We start from the raw sequence: 16,864 nt of genomic DNA, 5'->3' as shown, positions 1-16,864 counted from the left end.
AAACAAATCCAAAACCAAATGTGTTTTGAAAAGAATCACTGATTCTCAACTGTCATATTTTCCTGCCAGTAAATCTTCAGCCAGTGTAGAATTTGTTAAGCAAGTCAGAAGAATCATATATAGGCATTTCTGGAACAAATTTTTCCATATCCTTCAAAAATTTATTTAATCTTGAATTGGTATGTCACTTACCTGCAGAGAAATAGCTAGATGAGGCATTTTTAACTGTAGTTTACATTTTATCTTTTCATAAATACTTTCTTTGAACTGAAGTGAATTTTAATATTTTGAGTTCGTTTCAACTTAAAAAAAAAATTATTGCAAGAGATGCTCTAATTTTGCCTTGGTTGAGTGAAATAAACACTGTTTTGTGTTCAAGTCATGTGATATTTCAAAATTCTCTGTGTTTTATTTTATTGCAGAATGGGAAAAGAATTGGGTCGCTGAAAATTCCCAGCAGGAAAAAAAATCCAAACTAATTTTATATTCAGTCTCACTAAGCAATTTTGGTGTCTCATTGATTAGCCTTTCCTGAAGGTGGGAGGGCAAGGAAGGCGAGAATGGGAGATTTCAGAAGTGCAGTTTGGTAAAAAACATACCAGTCAAACCCTTCAATCATTAGATAAAATTCGGGGCTTTCTGATTTCAGAAGGGGAAAGGATCTGTTAAAATTATTCTGCTTTCCTCCCAGATAGAATTTTTCAGCATGTTAGGAAGATTACTAAAGTTTTATTGTACATATGAAGATACTTTTTCTTCATAACAACATCCTTCAACAGTTTGCTGTGTTATAGGATGTAAGCCAAGGAAATATTTTCAGCTGCAGATTTTCCACCTTGGCTTTAAATATCATACAAAAGGCATTTTATCTTGTCTTTTTGTAGACAAGAGACAATGCCTTTAGAAAAATAGTCAATGCTTTGTGCCCTCCTTGTGCAGTGGTTCATCTAGACATTAGTTCTTACTATAATTTAATATATAACTATAATTTTGATAAATCAATTAGCTGACTATTCTTAACTGTTAATGTTTCCCAGAGCAGACTACAGATCGTTCCAGTAACTCTTCTCTGAACAATTTCCAATCTTTCCCTTTTTAAAACAGACTGCAAAAGTAGCAAGAGCAGTGTGACCGCAACTTCAAATATAGTACACGGGGAAAAAAAAAATCCTGTATGTCATTACTTTAAAAATTGTGCAATTGCATCAAAATGTGAATATTTCTAATGGAACATGAGCTATGGTGTGATGGTTATGTATCAGCAGTGGTGCTGTGGTATTACAGTTCTGCAAGTGAAATATTCACATTCATATGTCATTATTTCCTAGGTCCACCTCGTGCCTGGTACTTGTACCAAGTTCAGCACACAAATAGAAGAAAAGAATACTTGAAGGAAAAATATCATTCCATTTTGCAAATAAGACAGCATCAGGGGAATTTCTCAACTATTTCCAATTTTCTATAAGGAAGAAATCTTTTTATGAGATTTTGTTGGTTTTCATTCTCTGAAAGGACCTTGTAAATTTCCCTATTGCATTCTGCACTTCTGTTAACAATGTAGTGCTTTGGTTAGGCATTGCTGTAAGATTTGAACATGAAATGTATTCCTGTAGTAAACCTAAATAGGTTAAGATGGAAACCAGTTACTTCTGAAAGCCAGGACAGTTTTGCTTTTTATAACATTACAGTAGCAGCAGTTACAGGGAGTCTCAGTGGTCTCCTTCTCTGTTTAAACATCAAAAATTTAGGAAAGCCTTGAGTCTAGGATTATTTTCTCATAGGATCAGTTATAAAATAAAGATCTAGACCTGTAATAAGATTTTAAATATACTTAAATAAATTTTCCTTCATTTCTGGAGGCATGTAATTTACTTTAATTATCTGGAAAAAATAGCAAGTGTTTTGCAAAACTTTCTCTGTATTATTGAAAAAAACAAATCCAGTGCTCTTTTTTTGTTTGTTTGCTTGTTTGCATTTTTTTTTTGCCTATTTGATTACTTTAATTTATCATATTCCACTTTCTTTAGAATGACATCACCTGCAGAGACAGCCCTGCTTTTATATTTATCCAGCTTTTTTATTTTTTCTGTGTGTTTAAATTCAAGAGAATTTATAAATAAGCCCAGACCAAAATTAACACCATTTTGAGTGATTCTCTTATGGTACAGCTAACTGCTCCTTAATGTCACTTCCAAAATAGAAATTCTTAAAAAACTAAATCAACTTGCATAAAAAAATGTCAAGTCATCAGTTCTGTAGGAAATATACCAAATTCTCAAGACTAGAACACTTTATTTTTCGAAGTGATTCTCTCAACCTCTATAAAGTATTTGATCAGGTAAGACATTTATTTATGTTTAAATTGGCAAATGCAGTCACCCAGATAATTAAGTGGCTGAAAAATATTGATCTGCTAGGCATAATATGGTCAATGTCAGAAATGTTTACCAGAGTAACATTAACATTAATACATTCAATTCCCTTGTAAAATTATTGGGTTAGGTCTTAAGACCACATCTCTTTCCAATATCTTCAAGGATTCAATAGAATCTTAGCTTCCACTATTTGTGAGGAGTGAAGCAACATAAAACATAAAAATGTTTAATGCAATTTTGAAACCTGTAGAAACATCCCTATAGGAATACTCAGCATGATACTGTAATACCTGTCATGATCACTCTAATCATGAATTTCAAAAGAAGTTCATGAAAAGTAGAGTAACACAAATTAAGAGTCTGTGACCACAATGAACACATAGAGCCATTAAAAAAGACAAATCAAAATATTGGTATGGGGTTTTTTTTGCACAATGTGCCAGGAAAGGTACCTGCAGTGCTAGTTTGGCACGTCACCATAGCTCTAGCACATTTTTATTATAACAAATGAATTTGAAAATTCACAATGAAAAAAATATTCTGAAAGCAATACCAGACACACTTGTGCTGTGTCATTGTAAAGTCAGATTATTAGCTATTTATAAAAGTATTATTTAAGACTCCTAATATATTTAGACCAGATAGACCAACCAGTTTTCCCAGCTGATTTATTTCTGTTGCACATAATTTCTTCCTACATTTCTGCATTATCATGGAGTATAAGACCCATCTACAGACTGGAACTCAAATGGGTCTATTCATGTGAAGTAAGTATTATATTTGCACTTGTTGGACTTTATCTATAAAATCCCAAGTGGTATAAAGAACGCCAGTAGTTGATTAAATACAAGAACTAAGGTGTGGTAAAAACTTCTTAAGGTGCTGGTTCAAAAGAAAGAGAAGAAAGCTTTTCTTCATTTAATTAATCTGCGGATCTCCTTGCTCAAAAGCACATGTAAAAAATCCAGAGACAAAAGTAGTGCCTAGCTTAAGTCATGGGAAAACATCTGTAGCAGGCTATTAAGTATGAAAAGATCCCCACTGAGTCAGAAAGTCCCCAAACTGCAATTTGTTTGAGATTAGATAGATAGTCTGGGGAGCTATTACTTGTGCTTGTATTTTTTTTTCCTAGACCTCCACTGTGGACCATTGTCAGAGAGTCATGATACTGAGCTAAATAAAGTTCTAGTGCAAACAAGAGATCATTTTGGGGTTTTTCTGTATTAACAATATCATCAATGGTTATAGTTTTACTTCTATATATTTGAGGTAAGACTATAGGAAAAAAGAATGTCTGTTACCTAAATAGAATTAATTTTTTGTAGTACTTGAACTTAAGATGTCAGATACATGAATGTCCTTATAATACATTGACACTAAGTTTTCATTTGCATATAGGTGGCTGAGGAATTATTTTTGTCGATTTGATTGTTATCCATATGTTTCAACTTCTTTTTTTCTTTTAGAGTAATTATTGTAAATTTTTGCCATCTTATTTCGATGCATAGAAGACATCTTATCTTGTTACTGCATCATTCCACAGAAGATTCATGTCCGTGCAAAAGACACTAATACATTTCACAAGTGGCAATAATGGCAACAAAAAAGTTACCAGAGCAAAAGCTTTATTAGAGCCTTTGTCTGCAATGTTTATATGGTTGAAATGTCTGTCTTCTGTGTAAATGACTACTAAGACTGAGGATTTTTTCTAGGACTTTATTTTTTTGTTATAGGTTAAAAGTTAATATAAATTTTAGTAAAATTCCTGGGCTGCATTAAAGCAGTATGACCACTAGTTTGAGGGAGGTGGTTCTTCCCCCCCACTGCCCTCTCATGAGACCCCACCTTGGGTACTGTGTCCTGCCCTCAGCACAGCAAGGACATGTTGGAGTGGGTCCAGAGGAGGGCCAAGAAGATGATCAGAGGGCTGGAGTATCTCTCCTGTGTGGAAAGAAAGGAAGAAGTGGAATTGTTCAGCTTGGGAAAGAGAAAGCTCTGGGGAGACCTTAGTGTACCCTTTTGGTACCTAAAGGAGGCTTATAAGAAAGATAGGGACAAATATTTTAGCAGGGTGTGTTGACATAAGACAAGGCTTGGTGGTTTTAAACTGAAGGGGGTCAATTCAGGATAGATTTAAGGAAGTTTTTTACAGTAAGAGAAGTAAAACAACAGCTTTTTGACCAGAGAGGTAATGGATGCCTCATCCCTGGACACACTCAAGGTCAGGATGGATGGGACTCTGGGCAAACTAATGTGACTGAGGATGTCCCTGCTCATTGGAGTAGGGTTGGACTAGATGACTTTTGGTGGTCCCTTCCAACCCAATCCAGATCTCTCTCCTCAATTATGTGATGTCTCTTGGAAAGTCTGACAAACTCAGCACCCAAAATACATACATCGATCCTGTCTGTCAAACTCACTTCTAATATCTAAACTGACAAGTACACTGAGCATAGACAAGAAAAAAAGTCTGTGAGAGTGGCTGCTTTTTATATCCTAGTACAGCTTGGAATATAGAAAACTTCAGTTTAGATTTCTGTTTTGAAATAAACTACTCAGAGTAGAGATCCCTCGACTGCTGTTCTCCATCCCCTTACACAAGGTGAAGACATGTCAGCATCACACAAAAATGTAAGATTGCCACAACCACTTCCTCCTTCAGTCTTCTGTGACAAGGTTAGGCACCAAACATCCCTTAACATATGTATATCTGTCTCCCCACTTCAGTATTTCCCAGTGGTTATCAGCCACCCACTGACATGGATCAGGTGAGCACTTACCTGAATTCTCTTCTTTGATTTGTCTCTACTCAAAGACTGGAGTTTATATTCTACCTTTCTGAAACAGCATCTCTAAGTTAGGTATCATGATGTTTAACTCCTCTTCAGGGATCCACTTCTTACTGTCAAATACTATTTTCAGTCATGTCAAGATCATGAACTTTATTCCCTATTAAAAATTACAACCCATGTCACAAAATTCACATTGATTTTCACTCCTGATTTTATTAGTTATCATTAGTTTTCTTGGGCCTCATTCCAGTTTTACCACATAAAATGGAAAGAAATGCAAAAATGGTGTATCACAGAAGAGTATCAAGGAAGAATAGACATGTAGTCATTTGCAATAACCTTTTCAAATTTATCCATCTAAAATTAGGGTGCCCTGAGTGTTTTATATATGAAATGAGTCATATCCAAAGCTCAGGTCTCTCACTTCATTAATAAAGGCAACCTATGGCATGAAATGCAACCAGAGCTATAAAATGAGAAGCATTAAAAACTGGACTCTCTAAAATAAAGTAAATCATGGGAAGATAAATCTCCTAAGACAGCACAGCCTACCTTTCTGGAAGTCTTCACATTGAGTAGCCCAGCTGAATGAGGTGTCATGCAGAAACTTTGATTACCATCAGTCCAGAGAAGATCCGAAAAGTTCCAGGTCTCTGGTGAAATTTGTGGATTGCCTTTGCTTTGTCAGTGGTGCTCTAAATGCAATCTCATGGAGCTCAGCACAGGTGCTATCAGCTAAATGGGGAATGTGCAGTCAGCTTAACCCATGAATGATACTTCTAAAGGCAAGAATGTAATGCTGTGGCCTCCAAGTTCTGCATATCACAGTAACACTCATTTTTAGTTTGTTCCTCTCTGTTGGGGTTTCTATTGGGCATGGATTTTGGGGATATGGTTGTGGGTTTTTTTGTGGAGAAAGTTATTACAGTGACCAGATTCAGTCTGAGATCCAGTGGCAAGGATAATTGTGACTGATAAAGAATTCCATGGAATATCACAACTTATATTGAAGATGAAAAAGCATCAAAGTTGAAAATCTAACATCTAGACATAATCTGATTTTTCAACTAAATTTAGTTGAACCTTGTCTATTTGGTATCTCTGGCCCATTATTTTTCAAATATCATAAAAAAATATAAAAACCAAACAAACTTTTATATTCTTTTTAAATGCACTATCTCTGTGTCTGCATCAAATTTTCCCATGGAGTTAATACAGAAATTTAGTGTTATTCCCTCAGATGCTTGCTCTTCTGTTGTCCCAGATGTGAGAGAGTTAATGGACACGTTTTCCCAAGCAGGCTGTTTTATCTTTGCTATGCTATTGCCAAGAAGAAATACACAGCTTGTTTTAAGCTAGCACTTGTAATACAACACTGCAGTGTGTTCAACTTCCTTCCTATCCTTCCTTCCTTCTTCTTCCTCAGTCAATACATTTCTGATCAATACCCAGTGTTAAAAGAGACATCTACTTCAGGGAACTTTCCAATAATGGATTTGATCAATTCTCAATGATTTGAGATTTTTTCACTGACTTTTCAAAAAGGACTGGTTTCCTTAATATTGACCACAATTAATACAATATTCTCTCTCTGTGAATACTCTCACAATTCTTAATCTTCCCAAGTTATTATACCTGGGCAGTAAAAGAGAATTTCTTATGATATTTGCAGCATTTTGCAAAAAAAATTAGAATAATTTAAGATAATTCTAGAAATAGAATAATGAAAAATTATTTGGGCCTGGGCAATTTATAGTTTGGGTTGTTCAAGACAATGGAATATTAAATTCGTGTTTATACAGGTATGACCAAATTACAGAGTATTTTTTTTCTGGTGAGCTGTAAAAGGGAAAATATATTTCCCCTCGTGGTTTCTAATGCATTTTTTTATAAAGCAATCCATAGAAAGCCCTAAAAATAATATTTTTCTGTGAAAAATTAAATTATTAATAAAGTCAAACCAATATTAAATCTTTAGAGTGTTAGATAATACTGAACGTCCAATTTTTCAAGACAATTTTTTTCCTTTTATAATTTTTGTCAGTACTTCCAGATTAATAACAGGAACTGGCTGACCTGTTAAACTCAGCATTGCTAGCAATACCTACTATGATTTCACTGCCAAAGACTATAACTGTAAATATTTACAACAGTTTCCTCTCATGCTGCCAGATGACTGCTAGGAAACACGCTGGGCTCATTTTTTGCTCTTGTTATTTATTTGCTGTGTAAAGAATGATTCATGCCATGCCAGTCTGCATTCATACTCTGTTTGGTGATAGGTTCTTCTGTACCAAGTAGCATCACTCTATTTCCTGTCAGCTCTCTGACTGGTCTGAGCTAGCACACCTAGAGACAATCTATTCAGCCAGTCAAATACACAGCACCTCATGGAAGGATGGAGGTAGCAGTGATTCTGCAACCACAGCATTTTCTAAGATACATTCCTAGTACAGAGCACCAAAGACCACGGTACCACGTCTCTCCTCATTCTCACTTCCCTTTCTGCAAGCGTGGCTGTTGTAGGGGACTGTTATATATCCAACAGATAATTGGTACATTGTTCTAAGTCGCCTTGATCTTGCACAGGCTTGGAGATTGTCAGCAAACTGTCACTGCATTCCAGCAGAGCTCTTATTAGTTAACTGTACTTGACAGCACCTCAGAAACTGTATATTTTAAGTTAAGCAGCCTGACATGATAAAGGTTATCACTTTCTTTCTCTAGATAATTACTGGCAGCATTGATAAACATGTATTCCTTCTCCACTTCAGCAGAAGACTGATGGGAATATGTCTCTTTATAGTCTAAATTTTAAAGTTCCTGATGCTTTGCAGAATCATCTATTGCTGAAGTCCTTGGCTGTTTATATAGTTATAGTCCTACATATACACATAATTTATATACATCTTTGCCCATTTGTCTATTCTCTCTCATCTTTCAGAAAATTAATGAAGATATATTTGAGGAGGAGAGGGAATTCCAAGTACCAGGACTGAAATATTTTTTAACTTCCTGTTATTTTATTTACTTATTTGTTTATCTATCTATCATCTATCTATCTATCTATCTATCTATCTATCTATCTATCTATCTATCCCTCTATCTCTTTGAACTTCAAATAATACAGCTCTTTCTCATCAGAAACAGTTGCATCACTGCAGGAATTTGTTCTTTTAATGACTCTGAATCAGGACAGTAGAGACAGCTAGGCTTATCAAAGTCATCAACAACGTTGTTTTGTCAGTTTCCCTGCTGTTTTATATGTCCATTGTTCTCCGCTATGTAAGTACTGGTACTGAAAATGGTGATAGTGCAGTTAAACTCAGCAAAAAACTCTTGCAGGATTGTTAAAATCTCTTGGGGATCTGGCTGTTCAGCAACTGCAAGTAAAGTAGAACTCCTTGAAGTGTCAGGAAAAATGCAAGAATTAAATTAGTATAAAATCCTGATAGATAATCCCTAGCAGTGTGTGGCTGTCACAGCAGAACTTCCAGCTTTGTGTGCTCATTATCATCGAGTAGTAGAGAATATTTTTGTTGCAGTAGACTCTTTCCAGAGAGCTAATAATTAGTTATCTTTGCATTTTCTGATGTGATTTTCTAGAGACTTCCATCTACATTTTCAAAAGTGACTGGTGGTTTGAGGTACTCGAAGTAAAACAGTTTAGAGTGAAACAGTTTAGAGTGAAACACGGACTACCTACTCTCTGAAAATTAGATATTTAGAGCTTCCTCATGCTCTTGCATTTGAAAAATGGAGGAACATATTACTCCAAGGTTACTTGTGTAAAAGCAGCAACATTAATTCCTGATATTAGAGAAGATATTTTACTCTCATGGGTGGAACAGATGACCTTGCTAGAAGTTCTCAAAGTGTTGGACTATCATAGGATTGGTTATGTTACTCGAGAAGAAAGGAATCCATCATTCTGATCCAGGGAGAGCATTCTGCTGTCACGTAGAGTTTCATAAGAACAAAAAGCAATTTACATGATATTTGGGCAGGAGTATGATGCATGCCTCCTGAGAAAGTTGAAGCTGAGGAAAATAGTCATGTTTAAGAATCAAACTTCCAAAGAAGAGGTGAAATGGAGATGGATGGACGATATTTTACTTTCCTCTTTGTACTCTGCAGTCAGTTCATATGACTTTTAGTCATATATCCTAGCATGTGCATAGGCCCAAGTTATGCTGTGAAAAACCAAATTTATACCAAGGCATCATGACCAGCCACAAATCCACTTAGAAATTTTTGGGTGAAAGATGTTATATCTGCAGAATTGGTAAGAAAGGTCTTAATAACTGAGTCACTCAAAACAAACAGGTTCCTTTATGATAAATAGACTTTAAAGACACAGGAACAGAATCTCAGGAACTTGTAGAATAACAGACAAAATAGGGATAAAGGGGAAATCTCTCCTTAAACTTATTTGATTGAGGAAAAAAATGAGACAGATACACAGGTCAGGGAGAAAGAAGGGTCCATACATATTATGATGGTGACGGATTTAGGAAGGATGGGATCTGACGAGAAAGAAGTCTGGTAGATTTAAATTTCAGTATTTTAGCAGTATGTAGAAAAGTTAAAGCCTGAAAAAAAATCTTTAATAGCATTTTTCAGAGGGGATTAACATTATTGCACACGTAGTTTCTTTTTTGTAGAATAATTTATGACAAGAAATAAAGGCCAGACTGTGCAACTTCTAAGATATTACTTCAATATTTATATTGCATGCAATATGTTCATTTTATCTGCTGTGCTTACATAGTAAGCACTGAGTAGTAAAGTAAAAACTACTGTTGTTGCTCAGAAATGCTCTCTGTGATTACAGAGGAATTAAAAAAGGAAGAAAGAACACTGAGAGTAGAATCTACCTCTTAGAGATAACAAAATTAATGGTCTTGTACACATATCAAATGTTTTACAGCATATTAAGTATTTCTCACCTTCCACTATGAAGAAGCTTATTCATAGAGTATTTGACACTGAAGAAGGAAAAATCAAGGGCCATCAGGGGCTTCCTGGGGGGATATTTCCATGAAATTGACTCCTTCACAAAATGTCTAAAATCTAGAGACCTAATGCAAATCATCCACCAAAATGATTTAACCAACTCTTTGTTCTGTGGTTATGTATCAAAGACTATGAAGTTTTCTTAGTAAAATAACTTAAATATCTCTAAAAGTAGCTGGTCACACATTTCAATTATTTGAATGCACAGTTCTCTGACAATTTACATAAGACAGTATTGAAAAGGAAAGTGAAATAAGCTATTCTCCTACTACTTATTTTGGAGGCCTCTCTCTGTACATTTGTGTGACAGGGGTTCAGCTGAAATACTTGGCCATTGTGAGAGAGATTTTCCTAGTATTTTTGTACTATCAGAATAGCTTTGCATATGCAATGTCATTTAAGACATTTGATGGAATTATCCTGGTGGACTTTAAATTGCTATCCACCCTGTGGATGACAAGTACTGAGGGGGAAAAGAGAATAATAAAGAAAACGAGAAGCACATATGAATCTTTGGAAATTATCTAGTCACTTATATGTCTTTACAATTGATATTGTCATTAAAAAATTTATCATTTTAATTTTTTCTCAGTTCAGCCACCACAATATATCTTCATATAAACATGAAAACTACTCCAAAATTTGCCACTGGGTATAATGCAAACTCTCTTTACCAATAATGTCTTATTCCGTTCTGGCAAAGGTCTGACATTTGTTGCTTTATGTCCCTCTCATGAACAGCTTACTATAAGTGATTAATTCAATTACATTATCTAAACAGACACTGGGGAGTTTTCTACCAGCTTTATGAAGTATAATGGACAGTGTCATATGTGACAATGCCTACCAGGAGATTTTCAGCAGTGGTGAATGCACCCCGTTCATATTTTCAACAAAAAGAAAAAAAAAATAGGGAGTTAAAATAGCATGAAAAAAATTATCTAACTATTCAAACAGAAAGAGCAAATAAAGAGATCTGGCCACAGACAGCTGACCTGTACTGTTATGTTTCCTAACAGAAAACTTTGCAGTTGAAATAGCCAAAATAAATGTAGTTGCAGTATGGGCTTAGATCTAGATGATCTTGAAGGTCCTTTCCAAACCAAATCATTCTATGATTCTATATGCTTCTTTTAGACTGCAAAATGTAGTCCCACTTAATAAAATCTAAGTATTCCATATTTAACATATCATTATCTTTAATACATTCATCTTTTTCTTAATCCAGGCTCTTTATGCTTAAATCAATTTTTTCCTACTTTTTAAATAATTTCTGTGACATTATACACTTACCTGTTTTTATTCAAAATAAAATGGCTAATCCCTGATAGGACAAGTCCAAACTGTCTATAGCTTAGTCTGAAAATCGCACAGTGGCATCAGATGTATAATCTCAGTGTCTGCAGGGGCTCTCTAAGGGCAGTAGACCAGTTGAGAAATGCATTAGGGAGTTGGGTGAATACTAGGACAGCAAAGTTAGAAGCTAGAATAAACTGAGGCTGTGAGAAATTTGCCTAATAAAGTAGTAGAAGAGACAAAGACATTCCTGTTGAAACATACTTGTTAGCTGTTCTGAAAAACGTGTCTAGAGAGGAGGACAGATGAATAATTGGCCAAGTGAAAGGTGGAAGGTCTACTGAAAGGTTTCCATGAGAGATACTGGTATGATTACCAGATATTTGTACAGAAGGCCATCAAAGACAGAACTAAAAATCAAATAATATTTCTAAGGAAGTTTATCTGCTAAAATATCGCTAGACTTCATCTTGCTCTCTTCATCTGGAGAAAATGTTGTTTAATGAGGAACTTTACAATACTGCCTTCTTCTAAGTGCAAGGTGCTCACTTCAGATTCTCATGCTCTCTCTTCTGTTTTGGACAGCTAATACTCCACCTTGTAGGTCATTCACACCTAAACTTATTTATTCAAAGCTTTAAAGACCTCATAGTGTTGCATAAAGGATTATGAGCAATGCTTAGTAAAAAAATAAACTTAGGATTTCAAAATATTCCTTTAAAGCTGAATTGGATGTGTGTGAGACATGCTGAAACTTGTGACAGTTTAAACAGTTTAAGGAAGTTGCTTTGAAAATGAAGATATTTCATTTTTTTTATTCCAAAACATCTGATTGTTCTGGTTTCAGATGGGATAGAGTTCATTTTCTTCTTAGTTGCTGGTACAGTGCTATGTTTTGGATTTAGCATGAAAATAATGTTGATAACACACTGATGTTCTGTTGCTAAAGAATGCTTACTATAAGACAAGAACTTTTCAGTGTCTCATTATCTGCCAGTGAGGAGCTGCACAAAAAGCTGGAAGGGAGCACAGCCAGCACAGCTGATCCAAACCAGACAATTCCAATTCTGCTCCCCATGCCACCAGGGAAGTATGGCAGTAGTTAGTGAGCAGCTGTGTGGTACTTAACACTAATTTAAAGTTTATTTCTCTGTTTTATATTACTAACAAAGGCTCAACAAAAAAAAATTGGTTTCAGTAGAATGAACTATCTAGAGCAAGCCCCCAGGTACGTTTTATTGTTTTACCAGGCAGAGAAAAATTGTTTGTCACGATACTTTAATTGTGCTCTTTTTTTTGCTTTTTTTTTGCTTTTTTTCTTGTTTAGTAAGAAATCAAAGAGTAAATTATTCATTCTGCTGTATAAGAAATTCTTATTCAAGCTACCTAGCTACTTCATTTGACCTGGAAGAAATAAATAGAGATACAGGTGTTTTTAACTCTGTTAAGTACATGTAGAAGCAATTAATTTTTAATTCTTTAGTGTCCACTAATTGATGCAGGATTTGGGGTTCTACAAGGCATTGTAAAATTACTGCCACTGTCCTAACAGAAGCAATAGGTGCTGTTGAAGGGACTAGAAATTCTTTAGGTGCCATTTTCTAATTGCAATGTTTACATTTATATTTTCCACACCATGCTGAGAGCTTAAGTTCATAATCATCCATGTTGTTGGGCATTGTAGTACAGCAGGCTTAGACAGCCTGGTGGCTTGAACAAAATCATATCTGGAAAAAGAGGGAAATATTTCAGCATAGCATCATAGTTAGCCTGGAACACTATTGTTTCCTAAGTAAAATAGTTAGAATTTTCTTATAGAGGACTAGATAGTCAGCACTCAACAAAATGGAAAGTGATTTTTGTAGTGAAATAAATTAAAAGGAGACATTTCTTTCTCAGGTTCTCACTCTGCCCAAAAGACAAAAACCTGAGGATAGACACATAAGTATGTCTTCTCTTTTTATTTCTCTCAAGGCTTTATATTTAATTTTTTATCATTATATTTGATCACAGCACAGCATAACAATAATATGTTATGATAAGATCAGAAGGACATCTAGTTATTGTTCTTTTCTGAATGAGAATATATAAAAACTTGCAGTTAGTGGCCTGTAGCAGGAAGCCTGTAGCAGGAAAATAGATGCCGAAATACTGCTAAGTGACATTAAAAAAGACTTTATTAATATCTTTCTCATTTTCTCAGTGCAGACATTAATAATATATAAATGCTGGAATGGAAAAAGGAGATGCCTGGTTTGTGCACATTTATCCTTGGGTTCAGTGCAATTTTGCTGTGCATTGACACATCACAGCTTTTTTTAATAATCTCTTTCATCATAAAGTAGTGGATATTGAATGAGCAAAGCCAGAGCAATCTAACTTCCCCCACTTGTAGTCTGAAAATATCACATTTCTGAGAAGCACTGAAAGAAAGCCTAAAAAGATTCAGAAATGCTCAGTCTCACTGTCACTCTTTTTCTGTCTCTGGTGTAGGTAGGAGTTTGAATTTAGGTTGTGGGAATTGCTTTGAAGTTCTCTATTCTTTATTCTTCCATGTCAGCATTCACAAGGACAGAAAATTGGAGAGGCAAAATATAAAGCTCTTAATAACCTTGATCAAGATAATCAAATGACAAAAGCATGAAGAATGGGCTGTAGGCTGAACCAAGACAGGACAAATTCCAATAACAGTCTTCCCCATTTCAGAAACACTCATGTGCCACCAAGAAAGGAAAATAATTTATTCCCTGTTATAAAAACACTAATTTCCTAAATGGAGGCCAAGAACCTGATTTGAGCTTGTGATTGCTATCTGACTTGAAAAATAGACCCTGAATTCTACTTGGTCTGGTGGTAAAAACAGGGCAAAATATGTAAGCAGAAAGAATAGCCTTTATTAAAATGAAGTGAAATATGCTACATTTCCCCATAAAACATGCCCAGTTAATTCCATGAATAGTGTCTTCATTCTCTGGAATGTAAATTGTGTCTTCCTGCTGAAACTTTAGCTCATGCTAATTAATAAATGCTGTAGATGGTCAGACTCTTGAACTGCAGAATTATGCAAATGTCAATGGATACTTAATAGAGTCTTACATCAAGTCCAAGAATTTAATGCCTGGGGGATTGCACTGGCTTAGGGCAAGTGGAGAGATTGTGTCCAGTTGTGAGTCCATCTCATCTTCTGTGACCTGTAGCAAAGGCAGGGTAAGAAAGTAACATCAACTTGAAGCAATTATGCCTGTTCCAAGTTGATAGTTATTCTTGCAGTCCAGGGAGAGCAGTTGCACACGTCTGGAAAGTAGGAGGCAGAAACAAGAGTTAGAAGATGCCTGAGCGAAAGAGGAGGGCTAAAAATCCCTCAGAAAGCTAAAAATGTCTCCCTGCCATTCTGGTGACGTTATCTAACATATGACAAATACCTATATGTGCAAGCCTTCTGTGTCATTCACAGAATGCTCAGCAATGCTGTGCAGCAAACTCTGCTTTCACATTTCCTTACCTTTTGTCCCTTTGCACTCTTCAGCTTTGCCATTGTGTTAATGTAGGTGTGGGTTGGACTGGGAATTTGTCTACATGCAGAAAGGAAGTCCTTTGAAATGTTTTAAACTGTCATTAAAGCAGCATTGAAGTGTCCTTTCAGTCCTCCTTTTCATGGCTGTACAAATATTTTGATCTTTGCTTGTAGGTAGATTGAGTTCCCACTAGGGAGGAGATCTTTTCTTACAGAATCTTTACTAAATCCTATCTTCTAGTTGTCATTCAACACTAAAGGACCTTGTTTCTTGGTGTTTTTTGTCTATGGCCTATCCTTGTGACAATTCGTTCCACGCTGTTAAATGAAATTAGGAAGATGTTATCCATGCTAACAACTATAACTTTGAAATTTAGCATTTCCTGAAAATATTAATTTATCTAGACTCCTTTTCAAAATCAAACATGAGAAGGATAAGAAACAGCATGCCATAGGAGGTTAACTAATACATCACATGAAGAATCTATATGTCTGAAGGATCTATATGATTTTTGCAAATTTTTGCAAATTTAGAAAGTAGGTAGAGATTGCACCTCTCCTGAGCTGATGGATTAGTTTCAGAGAAGTAATGTAAGACATCTATACTGTCAAAGATTATGCACAAGGACAACAAACTATGATGATTGTTTTCTTAACTCCATTGTTCCTGAGTCAAGCAATAAACATTGGGTGCTTTCAATTTTTTTCTGATCTTTGATATTTTTTCTATGTCTTTCTCCAGAATATCTTGCAAAGAAATTTCTATTTTATTGCTTACAAAACCAAATCATGAGGAAAAATATATGGCATAGTCAATAGATTATCATATTTTAGTAAAATAAATTCTATACTAAAATTAGAATTATGTTCTTCAAATTAATCCTCATTCTGACATTCAAGACACCAGGCTTCCAACTGTGTCATTGCAAAGGGAGCAGTGTGTGATTTGTTCTGGAAAGATGTGCTTAATGTATTTATAAGTGGAACCTTCTAATGCAGTAAGTGATAAAGCATTTCCATTGATTGTCCAAAGAATCTTTCCAGTTCTTCCACATGGAAGAAATTGTGGTATTTTAGTATGATGACAAAATGTATGATTCTGATAGAATTTAATATGATATGCTGGTACCATTTCATATGTACTAATACTGAAAAACTATTGAGTAAAAATAGGATATACAAAAAAAAAATTAAAAATTTTAATTTCTTTAAATATTGTGTGCCATTCCTTCAGTATAACATGTTTTCATTTTCAAAAATTATAAGGGTTTTTAATAGAATTTTAACTCAAGCCAACAAATATCAAAGTCCATTTTCAGTAACATTTGAAAACTCCAACATACTATCAGCACTAAAAGTGTGCTTTATTCATTCTACAGCAATTTATAGAGCACACATATTTTTAAGGAAATAATTTTAAAATAAGGATTTGGGCCAGGAAATTGATTTATTTAATAATTACTTTTAGCTGCAGGCAAAAAGAAAGATGTGACAGAAAACCTACTAAACAACTTCATCAATATATTCTTGAGAAATATTAACATACCTGAGATAAATTTTTAGAAATGAAGGATCAGAAATGGTTGGCATCTAGCCAAAGGAGTGGAAAGTGGTGAATCCAAGTGGCTGGGACCTTAACCTAGAGAAGAAAGATGATCAGAGAAAAAGACAAGTTTTTAACAAAAGTTATCACTAAAATGTAAGGGTTATTTTTCAAACTTCAACAGAACAACAATGAAAGAAGAAAGGATGGTCATCAGTCTTGGCTCCAGCACTGACCAGCTGCTGTGCTGCCCAGGGTCCTGGGGGTGCACCACCTGGGCTCTGTGAGAGTACCTTTCTATAGCTGTTTCCCCCACCCTGGGGCTATG

General features: G+C 35.1%; 1 long non-coding RNA gene across 1 annotated transcript; it reads right to left on the bottom strand.

Moving 5' to 3' along the window:
• Positions 1–14,353: 14,353 nt before the first annotated feature.
• On the bottom strand, positions 14,354–16,634 carry LOC148225519 (uncharacterized). The gene is made up of 2 exons (XR_015804595.1): positions 16,540–16,634; positions 14,354–14,773 (listed from the first exon to the last, which is right to left on the bottom strand). It is a non-coding gene; the product is annotated as an uncharacterized LOC148225519 (long non-coding RNA).
• Between the last annotated feature and the right edge of the window lie 230 nt (positions 16,635–16,864).

This window comes from Sturnus vulgaris, chromosome 1, assembly GCF_052056855.1.
Source record: "Sturnus vulgaris isolate bStuVul1 chromosome 1, bStuVul1.hap1, whole genome shotgun sequence".
NCBI lineage: Eukaryota > Metazoa > Chordata > Aves > Passeriformes > Sturnidae > Sturnus > Sturnus vulgaris.
The sequence above is the reverse complement of the archived record's forward strand: the minus strand, read 5'-3'. Positions and strand labels throughout refer to the sequence as shown.